The 18,459-nt window shown below is 40.7% G+C and overlaps 1 protein-coding gene and 1 pseudogene across 4 annotated transcripts in view; both read right to left on the bottom strand.

Moving 5' to 3' along the window:
• CHIC1 (cysteine rich hydrophobic domain 1) overlaps positions 1-18,459 on the bottom strand; it is a 295,264-nt gene that overhangs the window by 121,745 nt on the left and 155,060 nt on the right. The gene's annotated exons all lie outside the window — the stretch shown is intronic.
• Positions 4,088-4,785, bottom strand: LOC128578072 (SIN3-HDAC complex-associated factor-like; annotated as a pseudogene). Its single transcript, XR_008377668.1, has one exon. The product of XR_008377668.1 is annotated as an SIN3-HDAC complex-associated factor-like (transcript).

Here is an 18,459-nt window from a genome sequence, read left to right as displayed (position 1 = left end):
GCAAATAGTCCTCAGAATGGGAGAAGATATTTGCAGGTTATATCTCCGACAAAGGTTTAATAACCAGAATCCACAGAGAACTCAAACGCATTAGCAAAAAAGAACAAGGGATCCCATCGCAGGCCGGGCAAGGGATTTGAAGAGAAACGTCTCTGAAGAAGACAGGCATGTGGCCTTCAGACATATGAAAAAATGCTCATCATCTTTAATCATCAGAGAAATGCAAATCAAAACTACTTTGAGATATTATCTAACTCCAGTGAGACTAGCCTATATCACAAAATCTCAAGACCAGAGATGTTGGCGTGGATGTGGAGAAAAGGGAACACTTCTGCACTGCTGGTAGGAATGCAAATTAATACATTTCTTTTGCAAAGATATATGGAGAACACGTAGAGATCTAAAAATGGATCTGTCATTCAATCCTGTAATTCCTCTGCTGGGCATATACCCAGAAGACCAAAAATCACAACATAACAAAGATATTTGTACCAGAATGTTTATTGCAGCCCAATTCATAATTGCTAACTCAAGGAAAAAGCCCAAGTGCCCATCGATCCACGAATGGATTAATAAACTGTGGTATATGTACACCATGGAATATTATGCACCCTTAAAGAAAGATGGAGACTTTACCTCTTTCACGTTTACATGGATGGAGCTGGAACATATTCTTCTTAGTAAAGTATCTCAAGAATGGAAGAAAAAGTACCCAATGTACTCAGCCCTACTATGAAACTAATTTGGGGCTCTCACATGAAAGCTATTACCCAGTTACAACCTAACAATAGGGGGAAGTGGGAAAGGGAGGGGAGGGAGGGGGTGGTGGGTAAAGCGAGGGGGTTGGTGGGATTATACCTGCAGTGCATCTTACAGGGGTATTTGCGAAACCTGGTAAATGTAGAATGTAAATGTCTTGGCACAGTAACTGAGATAATGCCAGGAAGGCTATGTTAACCATTGTGATGAAAATGTGTCAAATGGTCTATGAAGTGAGTGTATGATGCCCCATGATCATATCAATGTACACAGCTATGATTTAATAAAATAAATAAATAAATAAATAAAGAAGAGGATGGTTCCAAGGGCATGAATTCTCATGTGTGTATGTATATGTATGTGTATTATAATACCCAAGTCATGTTTGACTTCTACAATTACAACAGATACAAGATACAACAAATAAGAAAACGAATGTTATTGGTATACATTGAATATTACAATTTAAATATAGATTTTTTCCTTTCTTAAAAAGTGTACACATTTTTGGGGTACCCTTTGTATATAGCACACATTTTCATTATATGCCTTTCAGTTAATGGGCACTTAAGTAGATTCTGTATCTTTGCTACTGTGAATTAGGCTGTGATAAACATTTGAGTGCAGGTGTCTTTTTTCGAAAAATGATTTCTATTCCTTTAGGTATCTCATACCCAGAAGTGGGAAAGCTGGACTGTATGATATGTCTACTTTCAGTTCTTTAAGGAATGTCTATTTTGTTTCCTACAGAGGTTGTACTAATCTACATTGCCATTAAAAGTGTATAAACAAGTGCTCCAGTTGTGCAATCAGGTAGCACATGGTACTGATAAAAGTGTATAAACAATTCTTTTTCACCACATCCATGCCAACGTTTGCTGTTTTTTGACTTTTTTTCTTTTTTTTTAGAGACAGAGTCTCAGTTTATTGCCCTCGGTAGAGTGCTGTGGCATCATAGCTCACAGCAACCTCCAACTCATGAGCTTAGGCAATTCTCTTTTTTTTTTTTTGATTTTAAAATCTTTATTTCACAATAAAAAGGATTTTTCTACCTTCCTGGACTGTTACAATACTAATGGCTTAAACTGAGTATTTGTGAAGGCCAAAACCATTATCCTTACCCAAGACTTTTCAAACAAAGCCACAAAAACAGCTCCTTTTATTTTCTAATAAGACTAAATTTATTCAATACCCTAGTAAAAGTTTTGATTATAAGTATCCAACAGTATAAAAAGTACAAAACAGATCTGTAGATTTTTAATATATTAATACAAAGTGCATGACTACATACAGTACATCCTACAGGCAAAGAGAGGTGGAAGGGAAAAAAGAAGACTGTGGTTGAGGTCTAGTAATAAATAAATAAATAAATACAGAAGTAGAGATGATCCATATCATAGTATATTCTACCACCAATACTATAGCCAAAATGTACAAAAAAAAAAAAAAAAACATTTCAAAAGAACTCAGGAGGATGATCATGGCTGGACTCCTGTAATTCACCTCAAAGGCCATGCGAGCCGGCCCAACTAACTGTGTAGTCTGTGCATATGGTGGCTTATCACATGTGGGCTTTTTCCAAGAGGAGGAAATATAAAATGTTTAGATTAAGAACTACAAAACTTAGTCCCAGCTGCTTGGGAGGCTGAGGCAAGAGAATCGCGTAAGCCCAAGAGTTAGAGGTTGCTGTGAGCCGTGTGACGCCACGGCACTCTACCCGAGGGCGGTACAGTGAGACTCTGTCTCTACAAAAAAAAAAATAAATAAATAAAAATAAAAAAAGAACTACAAAACTATAGGGTGCCCATAAAAAGTGGCTCACTCCTTATTGTTATACTACCCAATTTTTAAAATCCAGTTCAAAAATAAAAACTAATCATGTCATTATAAGGCAAGCAAATACTCCTCCCTCATGAAAAGTCTGAACTGGTAATATTTTTCTCCTGAACTTTCAGAAAAGAGGCAATAAGAACACTTTGGTTTGGGTTCAAGTGAGAGGCTTTGAATGAGGATTTTAGAACTGAAGAACTCCAAGCACAGTATCTCAATGTCCAAAAAGCCTGACTAAAAGAAGCCAAACCAAAACCAACCCACTTACCACTAACACACACCTCTTTTCTTTTAGTAAATTTTACTTTAAATACAGAGTGAAAAAAATAATAATAAAAACCCTAACAGGTTAAAAGAAGTTAAACATCCACTCTACACAGATAAAACCTTTACAAAGGTCAACTGAAGTAATCCAGAGCTAAAACTGAATTGTGCAGATTTTCAATGAAGTCATCAAACAGTCATTTAAACACAAACAAAAGTCAATTATTTACATACTCAGCAAGCCCTCTAAGAAATATGCCCCCCAAAGCATTAACCTTTGTTTTGTGCCATCTGAAGACTTAAACATTTTATTTTTCAGATAGTTAAACATTTTTCATGCTGTCTACCATGTGGTAACACTTTGGTACTATTCATATGGGGTCTCACCTCTCTTAAAGACTTGTCATTTCCTTAAGAGGAGCTTTCACTCTGCTGTAGAAATTCCACATAAATCAAAATCTTTTTTTTTTCTTTTTTGCAGTTTTTTTCTTTTTTTTTTGGCCAGGGCAGGTTTGAACCCGCCACCTCCGGTGTATGGGGCCGGCGCCCTACTCCTTTGAGACACAGGCACCACCCCATAAATTAAAATCTTTCTCAAATATTAATATGAAGGGAGGTGGCACAGGATGCAAAATACACAGTTACCTCTCTGTATATTTTCCGTCAAGGTATTTGTAACAGAAAGCTCAGTCTGTCCTGCTTAATAATCAGTAGTACAGGTTTGAATTGTCACAACCTTGGCAAGACCTTAATATTCAAAATTATTAACAATTACCTCTAGGGGCAAGTTTATGTTACTGTATTATGACAAAATTATTATCATGAGGGAAAACAAGTATAGCCAGCCATCTTTAAAAATGCCCCAACCACTGCTTCTCAATAGAGAAAGACTAAAACTACATACTGTTTATCATACAACAAATCTCATCTCTGTCCCCTGAAATTCCCCTTAGTTTCATTCATTCCAGGGGATTAAAAAAAAGAAGAAGACTTAAAGAGCACTTTACAGCAGCATTCAGCTGTCCTATGAAATACTCAGCATCTTAAATATTATGTACAATTCTTTTCTAGTCACCTAGATACTGGCTTCAGAGTTTGTGGAACTGGGGGGAAAAATAGCCCACTCAAAACTATTCTAAAAGTTGTATTTTGGCAGAATAGCAGGTATCCAAGTTAAAAATAGGAGGGTCAGTTTGTTGCTTTGTGGTCTTTTCAAAATTTAAATCATTTTTGCTCCCCTTCTACATGAGAACCTCAGTCACCACTCCTGAGTGGAGATGGGCAGAGGCTCTGGGCCCTGCTCCTCCGGCTTCTCAGCAGCAGCTTTCTTGTTGCTGCAGCAAGGCTTGAACAGATGTGTATCGATGAGGACTTCCCCAAAACGGCCTTTATAGATAATCCCACAACATATTTTCTGTCTTTTCCAGTATGTGAGATCTAAAAAGGAAAAAACCGGTGTTCTATTAGAACCAGAAGCCATCTCTGTATCTGAACCATCATCTGACTGGTTACTGTAACAAGGAGATTGAGCTGGGGAGGCACTTGAGGTGGTACTGTGAGCATCAGAATTATGACGTTTAAATTCCTTCTGCAGTTTATTGATCTGGTTACTTTTTATCCGGTTCCCAGACAGAGTTTTCACTTTCTTTGGTTTCAATGTGGTCTTTAGACTGGGTCCTGCCCTTGCATCTACCACATGATTCCAATTATTTTTTGATCCTGCTGGCAACTTCTTCCATCTTTTCACAAGCAGGAACAGGCATTGCAGATGTCCCCTGAACGAGTTTCATGCAACCCAAAACAGCTCTGGAAGTCCTTTTCATAGCGTTTACTGTCAGTGAATCGAGAACTGGAAGACTTAGCTCTGCAAATACAGCAGCCCTCTATACTTCGGTACATCTATGGCTTGTGAAAACCAAACATCTTTTCTTCTGGGCAAGTCTAACAGAAGCAGCCGTTCCACGCGCAATAGCGTTGCCAAGGTGCGGAGTGCACGCCAGGCCAACCCACCCCCACTCCAATCATGCCATTCTCTTGCCCTAGCCTCCCAAGTAGCTGGGACTACAGGTGCCTGCCACAATGCCTGGCTAATTTTTTTTTTTTTTATTGTTGGGGATTCATTGAGGGTACAATAAGCCAGGTTACACTGATTGCAATTGTTTGGTAAAGTCCCTCTTGCAATCATGTCTTGCCCCCATAAAGTGTGACACACACCAAGTCCCCACCTCCCTCCCTCCTTCCCTCTTTCTGCTTTTCCTCCCCCCCATAAACTTAATTGTCATTATTGTCCTCATATCAAAATTGAGTACATAGGATTCATGCTTCTCCATTCTTGCGATGCTTTACTAAGAATAATGTCTCCCACTTCTATCCAGGTTAATACAAAAGATGTAAAGTCTCCATTTTTTTAAATAGCTGAATAGTATTCCATGGTATACATACACCAGAGCTTGTTAATCCATTCCTGGGTTGGTGGGCATTTAGGCTGTTTCCACATTTTGGCGATTGTAAATTGAGCTGCAATAAACAGTCTAGTACAAGTGTCCTTATGATAAAAGGATTTTTTTCTTTCTGGGTAGATGCCCAGTAATGGGATTGCAGAATCAAATGGAAGATCTAGCTTGAGTGCTTTGAGGTTTCTCCATACTTCCTTCCAGAAAGGTTGTACTAGTTTGCAGTCCCACCAGCAGTGTAAAAGTGTTCCCATCTCTCCACATCCATGCCAGCATCTGCAGTTCTGAGATTTTGTGATATGGGCCATTCTCACTGGGGTTAGATGATATCTCAGGGTTGTTTTGATTTGCATTTCTCTAATATATAGAGATGATGAACATTTTTTCATGTGTTTGTTAGCCATTCATCTGTCATCTTCAGAGAAGGTTCTATTCATGTCTCTTGCCCATTGATATATGGGATTGTTGGCTTTTTTCATGTGGATTAATTTGAGTTCTCTATAGATCCTAGTTATCAAGCTTTTGTCTGATTGAAAATATGCAAATATTCTTTCCCATTGTGTAGGTTGTCTCTTTGCTTTGGTTATTGTCTCCTTAGCTGTACAGAAGCTTCTCAGTTTAATGAAGTCCCATTTGTTTATTTTTGTTGTTGTTGCAATTGCCATGGCAGTCTTCTTCATGAAGTCTTTCACAGGCCAATATCTTTCAGTGTTTTTACTATGCTTTCTTGGAGGATTTTTATTGTTTCACGCCTTAAATTTAAGTTCTGTATCCATCTTGAATCAATTTTTGTGAGTGGGGAAAGATGTGGGTCCACTTTCAGTCTTTTACATGTAGACATCCAGTTCTCCCAACACCATTTATTGAATAGGGAGTCTTTCCCCCAAGGTATGTTCTTGTTTGGTTTATCAAAGATTAGGTGGTTGTAAGATGTTAGTTTCATTTCTTGGTTTTCAATTTGATTCCATGTGTCTATGTCTCTGTTTTTGTGCCAGTACCATGCTGTCTTGACCACTATGGCTTTGTAGTATAGACTAAAATCAGGTATGCTAATGCCCCCAGCTTTATTTTTATTACTAAGAACTGCCTTAGCTATATGGGCTTTTTTCCAGTTCCATACAAAACACAGAATCATTTTCTCCAAATCTTGAAAGTACGATGTTGGTATTTTGATAGGAATGGCATTGAATAGGTAGATTGCTTTGGGAAGTGTAGACATTTTAACAATGTTGATTCTTCCAAGCCATGAGCATTGTATGTTCTTCCATTTGTTAATATCCTCTGTTATTTCCTTTTGGAGGATTTCATAATTTTCTTTATAGAGTTCCTTCACCTCCTTCGTTAGGTATATTCCTAGGTATTTCATTTTCTTTGAAACTTTGGTGAAGGGAGTTGTGTCCTTAATTAGCTTCTCATCTTGACTATGATTGGTGTATACAAAGACTACTGACTTGTGGACACTGATTTTATATCCTGAAACATTACTGTATTTGTTGATGACTTCTAGGAATCTTGTGGTTGGGTCTTTGGGGTTCTCTAAGTATAAGATCATGTCGTCAGCAAAGAGGTAGAGTTTGACCTCCTCTGCTCCCATTTGGATTCCCTTTATTTCCTTGTCTTGCCTAATTGTATTGGCTAGAACTTACAGCACTATGTTGAATAGTAAAGGTGACAGAGGGCAACCTTGTCTGGTTCCAGTTCTAAGAGGAAAAGCTTTCAGTTTTACTCCATGCGTTAAAATATTAGCTGTGGGTTTGTCATAGATAGCTTCAATCAGTTTTAGAAATGTGCCACCTATGCCTATACTCTTCAGTGTTCTAATTAGAAAAGGATGCTGGATTTTATCAAATGCTTTTTCTGAATCTATTGAGAGGATCATATGATCTTTATTTTTGCCTCTGTTAATATGGTGGATAACGTTTATGGACTTGCATATGTTAAACCAGCCTTGCATCCCTGGGATGAAGCCTACTTGATCATGATGTATACGTTATTGAATATTGTCTGGGCAACACGTGGTCTTCTGGGGTATGAGATGTTAATCACAGTTCTGATACGACTGGAGGCTGCTGATTTCTCAAACCCCAGCAGGTAGACACCCTAAATCTCTCTTCAGCCCACTTAAAAGGCACTTTGAACTTGTTCACTTGCTGAGCAGAAGTTTTCCCAGGAATGTGCTTGTCACTGGAATCACTGCTGAAGTGGCTATCCACTTACCCAGTGTGCCAAAACTGGTCTCCCTCTGCCCCTGAGGGTTAGGGCTGCAAGGCTGCTCAGACCCCTCCCTTAGGCTACTTGGTCGCTGGGTTACCAGCTCCCACTGGATTGTAGCTCTGCGACTCTGAGGGCGGAGCTTGCTGGGGCAGATCGCTCACAATGGCTCCTTGTGACCCACAGCCAAACACTGTTAGCTCCGTCTGGCTCAGTGGCTCAGACTGGGGCCCTAGACAATTGCCAAAGTTCTCTGCACTCCCGCTCAGGCTCTCCCCAAGGCAGTAGGGTACTATGACACAACGTTAAAAAAACCCCACCTTCTGGCGGTACCCAGTTGGGTGGTTCCCTTGAGGTCAGCAGCTCTTTGCTAACCTGATCAGACACAGTATCCCACCTCCACCAAGTAGAGAAGAAAGACAAAATGCTATAAATCAAACCAAAACAAGCAAACAGAAAACTTTATGGGATAAAATTTGGTGGAAAACCAAATAATAGCAGTAGAGACACTAGCAAAAATGTGGTTCTAATTATTGAAAAAGGCAGCAATGGGAAATTATAATTAAACCAGAAAAACTGAGAAAGAAAAAGGATCTGTATGGAAAAGGTTGAACTTAAAAAACAAAACAACATCAACAACATCAAAATAAACTAAAAAAACAACAAACCAAAAAAAAAAAAAAAACACAACCAAAAAGAAAGCAGTATGTATATGTTATTGAATACTGTCTGGGCAACACGTGGTCTTCTGGGGTATGAGATGTTAATCACAGTTCTGGTACAACTGGAGGCTGCTGATATCTCAAACCCCAGCAGGTAGACACCCTGAATCTCTCTTCAGCCCTCTTAAAAGGCACTATGAACTTGTTCACTTGCTGAGCAGAAGCTTTCCCAGGAAAGTGCTTGTCGCTGGAATCAGTGCTAAAGTGGCTGTCCACTTACCCCATGTGCCAAAACCGGTCTCACTCTGCCCCTGAGGGTTAGGGATGCAAGGCGGCTCAGAGCCCGCCCTTAGGCTACTTGGTCGCTGGGTTACCAGCTCCCACCCGATTCTAGCTCTGCGACCCTGAGGGCGGAGCTTGCCAGGGCAGATCGCTCACAATGGCTCCCTGTGACCCTGAGCCAAACACTATTAGCTCCGTCTGGCTCAGTGGCTCAGACTGTGGCCTTAGACAACTGCCAAAGTTCTCTGCACTCCCGCTCAGGCTCTCCCCAAGGCAGTTCAACTGAGTGCCACGTCCAAAGACACCAAAACAGTTCACAGGTAAGGCCTTTCCGGTTTGCAGTCTTGCTGCTACTGAACTTACAGTTGCGGGCGGGTTTAGACGGATTGAACACACGTGAATACTTACCATTTTTCCACTGTTTTAGTCCTCGTCTTGGTGTCCAGAAGTCTCTCGCTGACTCCCTGTATCCTCGCAGGGGTGATGATAGGCAGATCCCACCAGCCAGAGATGACTGGAGTCCTATCTCCCCAGACTCACAGGGCCCAGATGCAAGGAAGCTGTTACTCGGCCGCCATCTTGCTCCGCCTCTGTCTGTTACTGTTTTTCGAATGTAGGCATCTAAAGTGATGAATTTTCCTCTCAAAACTGCTTTTGCAGTATCCCACAGGTTTTGGTAGCTTGTGTCTTCATTGTTGTTATGCTCAAGAAAGTTGATGATTTCCTGTTTTATTTCTTCCTGCACCCATCTGTTATTCAACAGAAGATTGTTTAATTTCCATGGCCTTGTGTGGGGTCGAGCATTTTTGTAAGAGTTGAGTTCCACCTTTAGTGCCTTATGGTCTGAGAAGATACAAGGTAAATTTCAATTCTTTTGATTCTGCTGATATTTGTTTTGTGTCCCAGGATATGATCAATTTTGGAGAATGTTCCATGGGGTGATGAGAAGAATGTATGTTCTTTATCTTTGGGATGGAGTGTTCTATATGTGTCTATCACGCACAGTTGTTCTAGGGTCTCATTTAAATCTCTGATATCTTTATTTAATTTCTGTTTAGAGCATCTGTCCAGCTCTGTAAGAGGAGTGTTAAAGTCCCCTGTTATGATGGTATTATCAGATATCATATTGCTCACTGAGTGAGGTCTGTTTCAAGAATCTAGGAGCATTTAAATTGGGTGCACAAATATTTAGAATTGAAATGTATTCTTGTTGTATTTTTCCCTTGACCAATATAAAGTGACCATCTTTGTCTTTTTTGACGTTAGTTGCTTTAAATCCACATGAATCTGAAAATAAGATTGCAACTCCTCTTTTCTTCTGAATGCCATTTGTCTGAAAAATTGTCTTTGAACCCTTGAATCGGAGCTTTAACTTGTCTTTTGAAGCCAGGCGTGTTTCTCGCAGGCAGCAAATGGATGGCTTGTGTTTTTTAATCCAGTCAGCCAATCTATGTCACTTCAGTGGGGAATTCAAGCCATTAACATTTATTGAGATAATTGATAAGTGTTGTAGTATTCTATTCATCTTATTTTGTGAGAGTCTATTGCTTAGTTTTATCTTTTGCATCAGTGTGGAGGTCAGGTTCTGTCCTTTAATTTCTGAGTTCTTACTTTGCTGCTGATCCATTGTGTTGGTCAGTGTGCAGAACAGGTTGAAGTATTTCCTGTAGAGCTGGTCTTGTTGTGAATTTCCTCAATGTTTGTATATCCGTAAATGATTTGATTTCTCCGTCAATTTTTAAGCTTAGCTCAGCAGGGTACAGAAGTCTGGGATGGAAATTGTTCTGTTTAAGTAGATTAAAGGTAGATGACCATTGTCCTCTTGCTTGGAAAGTTTCATTAGGGAAGTCTGTGGTCACTCTGATGTATTTGCCCTTGTAGGTCAACTGGCGCTTAGTCCTGGCAGCTTGCAGAATCTTTTCTTTCGTCTTGACTTTGGACAGGTTCATCTCAATGTGTTTTGGAGTAGCTCGGTTAGAGTTGAGGTGACCTGGGGTCCGATATCCCTCTGAAAACAGTGTGTCAGAATCTTTGGTGATATTTGGGAAATTTTCTGTTATAATATTCTCTAGTATGGCTTCCATTCCTCTGGGTCATTCTTTTTCCCCTTCTGGGATTCCTATAACTTGTATGTTTGAACGCTTCATAAAGTCACATAATTCTGACAGTAAACGTTCTGATTTCTCTCTGTTCTTTTTTTCCTGTTTTACTATCTGAGTTATCTCAAGAACTTTGTCTTCTACCTCTGAAATTCTTTCTTCTGCATGGTCTAACCTGTTGCTGATACTTTCCATTGCATCTTTAAGTTCCCTAATTGACTGTTTCAGTTCCTTCAGCTCTGCTATAGCCTTTTTATATTCTTCATATCGTTCATCTCTTATTTGATTCTGTTTTTGGATTTCCTTTTGGTTATTTTCCACTTTATTAGCAGTTTTCTTCATTTTTCCATCATTTCTTTCATTGTTTTCATCATGTGTAATCTATATTCCCTTTCTGTCATTCCTAACATTTCTTTATAGGTGGAATCCTCTGCAGTAGCTACCTCATGGTCCCTTGGCGGGGTTGTTCTGTACTGGTTCTTCATGTTGTCTGGGGTTTTCTGCTGATTGTTCCTCATGAGTGATTTCTTTTATCTTTTTCATTGCCCTAATTTTCCTTTCATTTCCTCTTGCTCTTTAAATTCTTTTGCCTGTGGACTAAGGGTTAGATGAGTCCTTTTGGTACAGGATCAGAAGTGTGAGAAGGTTGAAGAGCAAGAAAGGGATGAAAGAAAGGAGGACCGAGTGAAAGGAAAAAAAAATAGAGAAAGGAGAGGGGCTGGGCAAAATGAATATTGACAAAAAGAAGAGAGGCACAGAAAGAGGGAGACAGAGCAATAAAGGTGTACAGTAGGGTACTTCAACACAACCTTAAAAAAAAACACCTTCTGAGGGTGCCTAGTTGGGTGGTTCCCTTGAGGTCAGCAGCTTTTTGGTAACCCGATTAGACACAGTTCCCCACCTCCACCAAGTAGAGGAGAAAGACAAAAATGCTATAAATCAAACCAAAATAAGCTAACAGAAAACTTTATGGGAGAATATTGGGTGAAAAACCAAATAATAGCGGTAAAAACACTAGCAAAAGTGAAGTTCTAGTTATTAAAAAAAGGCAGCAATGGGAAATTATAATTAAACTAGAAAAATTGAGAAAGGAAAAAGATGTGTATGGAAAAGGTTGAAATTCAAAAACAAAAGAACATCAACAACATCAAAATAAACAAAAAAACAACCAAATTAAAAAAAAAAAGCATAACCAAAGACAAAGCAGTATGTATATGTTGTTGAAGATTGTCTGGGCAACACATGGTCTTCTGGGGTATGAGATGTTAATCACAGTTCTGATACGACTGGACGCTGCTGATTTCTCAAACCCCACCAGGTAGACACCCTAAATCTCTCTTCAGTCCACTTAAAAGGCACTTTGAACTTGTAACCTTGCTGAGCAGAAGCTTTCCCAGGAAAGTGCTTGTCGCTGGAATCACTGCTGAAGTGGCTATCCACTTACCCAGTGTGCCAAAACCGGTCTTACTCTGCCCCTGAGGGTTAGGGCTACAAGGTGGCTCAGACCCCACCCTTAGGCTACTTGGTTGCTGGGTTACCAGCTCCCACCCGATTCTAGCTCTGCGACCCTGAGGGCGGAGCTTGCCGGGGCAGATCACTCACAATGGCTCCCTGTGGCCCACAGCCAAACACTATTAGCTCCGTCTGGCTCAGCGGCTCAGACTGGGGCCCTAGACAACGGCCAAAGTTCTCTGCATTCCCGCTCAGGCTCTCCCCAAGGAAGTTCAAGTGAGTGCCAAGTCCAAAGACACCAAAACAGTTCACAGGTAAGGCCTTTCCATTTTGCAGTCTCGCTGCTACTGAACTTACAGTTGCGGGCGGGTTTAGACCCATTGAACACATGCGACCACTTGCCGGTTGTCCACTGTTTTAGTCCTCCTCTTGGGGTCCAGAAGTCTCTCGCTGACTCTTTGTATTGTCACAGGGGTGATGATAGGCAGATCCCACCAGCCAGAGATGCCTGGATTCCTATCTTCCCAGACTCACGGTGCCCAGATGCAAGGAAGCTGTTACTTGGCCACCATCTTGTTCTCCACCCCGCCTGGCTATTTTTTGTTGCAATTTGGTCAGGACAGGGTTTGCACCTGCCCCCCTCAGTACATGGGGCTGGTGCCCTACCCACTGAGCTACAGGCACTGCCCTGTTTTTTTACTTTTTAATAATGGACATTCTGACAGGGGTAAGGTGGTATCTCAATGTGGTTTTAACTTGCATCTCTCTTATGGTTAGTGATGCTGAGTGTTTTGTTCATATGTTTGCTGGTTATTTGTCTGTCTTCTTTCAAAAAATGTTCACAACTTTTGCCCACTTTTAATGGGGTTATTTGTTTTATTTTCTTGCTGATCTGTTTGAATTCTTAGTAGATTCTGGATATTAGCCTTCTATCAGATTAACAGTTTGTGAATATTTTCTCCCATTCTGTAGGTTGTCTATTTACTCTGTTGGTTATTCCTTTTGCTGTACAGAAACTTCACCTTAAGTCCCATTAATTTATTTTTGTTTTGTTGTTTTTGCTTTTGGTGTCTTAGTCACAAATTCTTTGCCTAGATCAATGTCCACCATAGTGTTTCTTAAGTTTTCTTCTAGAATTCTTATGACATCAGTTCTTACATTAAAGTCTTTAATCCAAGTGGAGTTAATTTCTGTGAATAGTGAGAGATAGGGATCCAGGTTTATGCTGCTTCATGTGGCTTTCTAATTTTCATAGCACATATATTGAACAGGGTGTTCTTTCTCCATTACATGTTTTTGTCTGCTTTGTCAAAGATCAACTGGATGTATATGTATGATTTTATTTCTGAGTTCTCTAAAGAAGCCCATGTTAAATATAAAGGCAGACTAAATATAAAAAGATAAAGATGTACAATGCTTAAAGTAATTAAAGAAAACTAGAATCACTTTAGGCAATTTCAGACTTCAGAGTAGCAAAAGTTATAAATGATAAGGTAGTTTAATACATAATAATAAGATGTGTCATTTGTTCAAGAAGACATAACAATTATTAATGTGTATGTGCCTAATAAGAGATTGTCATGGCTTGGTTCCCATAGCTCAGTGGTTAGGGTGCTGGCCACATACACCGGGGCTGGCAGGTTTGAACCTAGCCCGGGCCTGCTAAACAACAATGACAAGTACAACAAAAAAATAGCTAGGCCTTGTGGTGGGTACCTTTAGTCCCAGCTACTTGGGAGGCTAAGGGAAGAGAATTGTTTCAGCCTGAGAGTTTGAGGTTGCTGTGAGCTGTGATGCCATGGCACTCTACCAAGGGTGACATAGTGAGACTCCGTCTCAAACAAATAAAAAAAAGAGAGAGATTGTCAAAGAGTCATTATGAAAGTTTTGAAATACACAAATATCAAGAAATGTAAATATACGTGGACATAAATGAGGTCCTTCTAGCAACACTAATAAAGCAAGCCGTTGAAACTTGTACAGGTGAATCAGAAAGGATGCTGTTCACTGTGATTCTTGGAAGTGAAATAATGGACTATAACACATTGTGTCTCAAAACTTTCATTGTGACCTACATAAAACTACAAGCAGAAACTGAGAACTTGATTATTATAGCTGGAGATGTCAATATCCTTCTATCAGTTATTCATAGAACCAACACACAAAGTCAATAAGATATAGGTGAACTGAACAGCATATTTAAGCAACTGGATCTAAATGGCATTTATAGAGTATTTCATTTGACATCTGATTATATAAACTACTCAAGTCATATGGAATACTCATGAAGACATCATATTCTAGGTGCTAAAACACACTTTTCCAAATTTCAATGAATAGAAATTAAAAAATATGCTCTCAGATCTCAACCTAGAAATTGGTAGAAAAGTAGCTGGAGAACCCCCAAATACTTCAAGATTAAACAATACACCTCTAAATAACACATGAGTCAAAGAAGGAGTCTTGAAACATATTAATATTTTGCACTAAATGAAAATGAAAATATAACTCATTGAAATTTGTGGGATACAGTTGAAATAGTGTGAAGAACAAATTAAAAATGAAGTATGAGGGGGACTAAAATGGCAAACTAGAACAGCCTGTACACAATGCTCTCACTAAGAGGGCTGAAGGTGGCAAGTGGATATCCACCTTCAGATTGATTGTCTAAGAGAGAGCACTGTGTATCAAAATAGAGGCAACAGTAGACACTCAGAGTATAGGAGAAGGAAATGTGTGACTTGCCCTGTGGTTTGGAGATACACAGGGAAGATGGAGTGCACATGTGGGGAAAGCAAAATGGGGAGAATCCTGGGGCTCCACACTTCCTGTCCCTGCTCCATGATCATTGCTATCCCACCTGCAGGAGGGACCCTCCACTGCAGAAGCCTATAGGACTGAGATAGGGAGACATCTGGTAACTGCAGTGGCATTGCTCTAGAGATAGGGCACAAGAGTGAATAAGTGGCTCATGAACCCTGGACACTATGGCTGGTAATATTTTAAAATCCTAGACTCAGAGGTACTGTCTCTACCCAGAGGTCAGATCCACTGCTGCTTCTTCCCATTGCCTCTGCCATTCCAGGAACGGGAAGGGAATGGGGAAGCTGGGTACTCTCATGAGTCTCATAGGCTTTGGGCTTCATGTTCCTACTGCCATCAGTGGGCCGACAATTGCTGCCATCTGTTAATGTGGGTGAGCCTTCACTCAAACTGGAACAGGCTGCCAGTCACAAATGCACAGGGATGTGGACTGAGTTCACTCAACCCAACATCCACCCTACAAACTCAGTGACCTGAGGACATCAACGAGGAGTTCTCCAGCTGAAGCTTGCTGATAATGAGATTCACTGCAGCCCACAGGTTGAGTGAAGCTGCACTCAAGTCTGTGTAGGCTGTCAATTGCTGCCACCACTGGAGGGTGTGAGAAGAATTACACTCAAGCCACCAGGGGCACTAAATGCCACCACCTGCAGATCTGAGTAAGGAAGCTCCTAAGCCAGCCCAAAAAGACAATTGCCACCACACTCGGGCACAGGTAGAGATGTGCTCGAGCTGTCATATGCTGTCAACTACTGGAGCTGACAGAATTAGGTAGGGAATTCAGTCACTCTGAAATGTGTGAAGCACCAGTGACAACCACCGGTGAATCAGGCAGGGGATATAGGAGTGCAACAATTTTAAACACTCACAGTGCATCTACCTATCTCAGATTGGGTCAATCCTCCTGAACAGGCCACAGGTGTGCCATCCAGGAAATTCTTCATTGCACTAAGTAGAAGAGTATCCAGCAGAGGAGAACAGGTGTACTGCAAGTTTATGTTTTGAGTTGAAAGAAGAAAGTTCAGATGAAAGAAACCAGTGTAAGAACGTAGTCTATATGGAAAAAGATTCTAATCAAAATAGCTGACCTGAGACACCAACTGATGGATTCTCTAGAATAGAAAAAAAACATGTTTTAGATGAAAAAGAAAACAATAAATAGTCATAGATTAGGTGTAATTCTGAGAGAAAGGTGCCAGAACCAGAACACCAGAAGCATAGTACAACGAGAAGGAGCAAGATATTGGAAGAGATAAACTCCTGAGTCCAGCAAAAAAGGAACTGGAGCAATTTATTTCTCCTACTTCTACATCTCTGGCAGTCAGCAGGTTCTTCAGCTGCTAGAGAGACTTTCTACCCCACAAGTCTATAAGCTACTGCTACCAGGGAACTGGGAACTTCTTGAGGACAAAGTATCAGTTTGCCAGCCCTCCTTGGGGCAATTTCTGCGACCACAGACCTGAGCTGAGACAGCAAGTGCCATATTGCTTTTCCATCCACTCTGCATATTTGTCTTCCCCAGGGAGATTCAGCCCCTCAGTTGTCATCTAGCTCATTCCCATGAAAACATTTCCCAACACTGGGAAAACTGCAGGAGCCACAGTAGGCTGGTGGGTCCTGGGGCATCTGTGTGACCCCAGAGGCTGGACACTCTAAACAGGCTGCCTTCCGGAGACAGGAACACAGATGACCAAAGTGATAGGTTTCCTCTATCCAAACTCTTTTTCTCTCCTTCCCCTCCCTGATCAATGGATGCCAGGAGAAATGATTGAACCAGGACACTAAGAAATTGCTGTTTCAACACCCAGCTTTCCACAGAGAGGGGGTGATATTGTGAGTTCCCTGATAACTGGTTCTTCCAGGTGTTGCTTGCCCAGCTACTCTATAAGAGCAGGGCACACCCCACTGTGGAGGGACATCAAACTTACTGGAGCACTCCATAGGCAACTGGGGACCTGTATACTTCTCCCTGACATGGTGAGTAATTGATCCGTGGGGACTTGGGAACAGGCCCACAGGCCAGATTCAATACCCTCAGGACTTAATAGTGTTGTTCAGGTGCATGTGGGGGAGATTTGTGAACTAATTATGAGAGGTAAAAGAGCCTACATGGGCAGAACTGAAAAAAGAGTGCAATGTGGGTCTGAGACATAGCACACTTGCAGAATATTCCTCCCTCTCCAGGAAGGTCATGTTCTCAGCCCAGGATAATATCCTGGACATAGAAGCTCCCAGCCCATAGTGACACTGTTGGGGAGTTCGGCAAGTCTGAGATATTGCCTACTACCAGATGATGGAAGGAGATTCCAGAGCAAGGGAAGGATGACTTCAGCCCCTCCCTGGAGGCTATCCCTAGAAGCTGGTAGTAGCCTTTGAAGCACAGTGAAATAGCTACCTTACCAGATTTTGCAGAGCCTGAAGGAAAGCTCCCAAACCCAGCCCTGTCTGACCTCATTTGCACACTTGTCTTGGCTGCAGTGGAGAATAAGAATTAATCTGGAAGTTCCAGGGTCCCACTCACCACCTGTGGCATTGGATTGCTTCTCCTGATGGTCACAGTTCCGCAAACAAAACTGCAGCTGTTCCTTCTAGCAAGTGCCACCTACTGATACAGGTCTATTTGAAGTCTTTTTCAGTACTTACTGACTCAATCACACAGCATGGAGTTGATTCCTACCTATAAGCACAATCTACTATCTCAGAGATTCAACTGGGTGTGCCAATACAATTCACACTATTAAGAAGACCAGAAGGCTGGGGAAAGAGAAGGGATTTCAAATACCTCTATTCTTCCTCATCAAAGAGAGACAGGGAAACTGACCACCTACATAGCTGACCATTGCTAAAGCTCACAAACAACTAGTAACTGAGAAAACAACCACTCTAAGGATAAGTATAAATAAAGCAATAATGCAGGACCTACATTGCCATCAAAGCACTCACAAGCAAAGCCAAAGAATCTTACCCAACATATGCTACAGGAATTCCATTATAAGTGGGAAGGGGAGCCTGATGTAAACCAAAGAAACTCTAAAAATAAAAAGTGACAGCTACCACAGGTGAAATCAGCAAAAGAACTCAGAAAGTATGATAAATCAGAGAAAAAAGACACCTCCAAAAGGGAACACCAGCTCTCTAGCAATGGATGCCAACTAAAAGAAAATACTGGAGTTATAGATAAAGAATTCTAAATATGAAAGAAGATATTCCACTGATATCACAGAAATACAAAACATCATCAGTGATTGAATACTATGAAAATCTCTATGCACACAAATTAAAAAATGTCAAGGAAGGAAATGGAGAAATTTCCTGGAAACACACACTCTTCCAAGTTTAAATCAGGAAGAAATAGAACTCTTTAAGATACCAAAAATGAGCAATGAGATTGAGGCAGTAATAAAAAAGTTTCCCTAAAAAAAAAAGCCATAGACCAGATGAAATCACAGAAAAATGTTACCAGACCTACAAAGAAGAGCTGGTACCCATATTGCAGAAATCATGGAATTTTGAGAAGGAAAGAATCCTCCTCAACTCATTCAATACAGCCAGTATCACCTTGATAACAAAGCCAGGAAGAGACAGACCAAAAAAGAGAAAAGTACAAGTCAATATTCCTTATGA

Source organism: Nycticebus coucang, chromosome X, assembly GCF_027406575.1.
Source record: "Nycticebus coucang isolate mNycCou1 chromosome X, mNycCou1.pri, whole genome shotgun sequence".
Taxonomy (NCBI): domain Eukaryota; kingdom Metazoa; phylum Chordata; class Mammalia; order Primates; family Lorisidae; genus Nycticebus; species Nycticebus coucang.
This window is presented reverse-complemented; position numbering and strand designations above follow the sequence as displayed.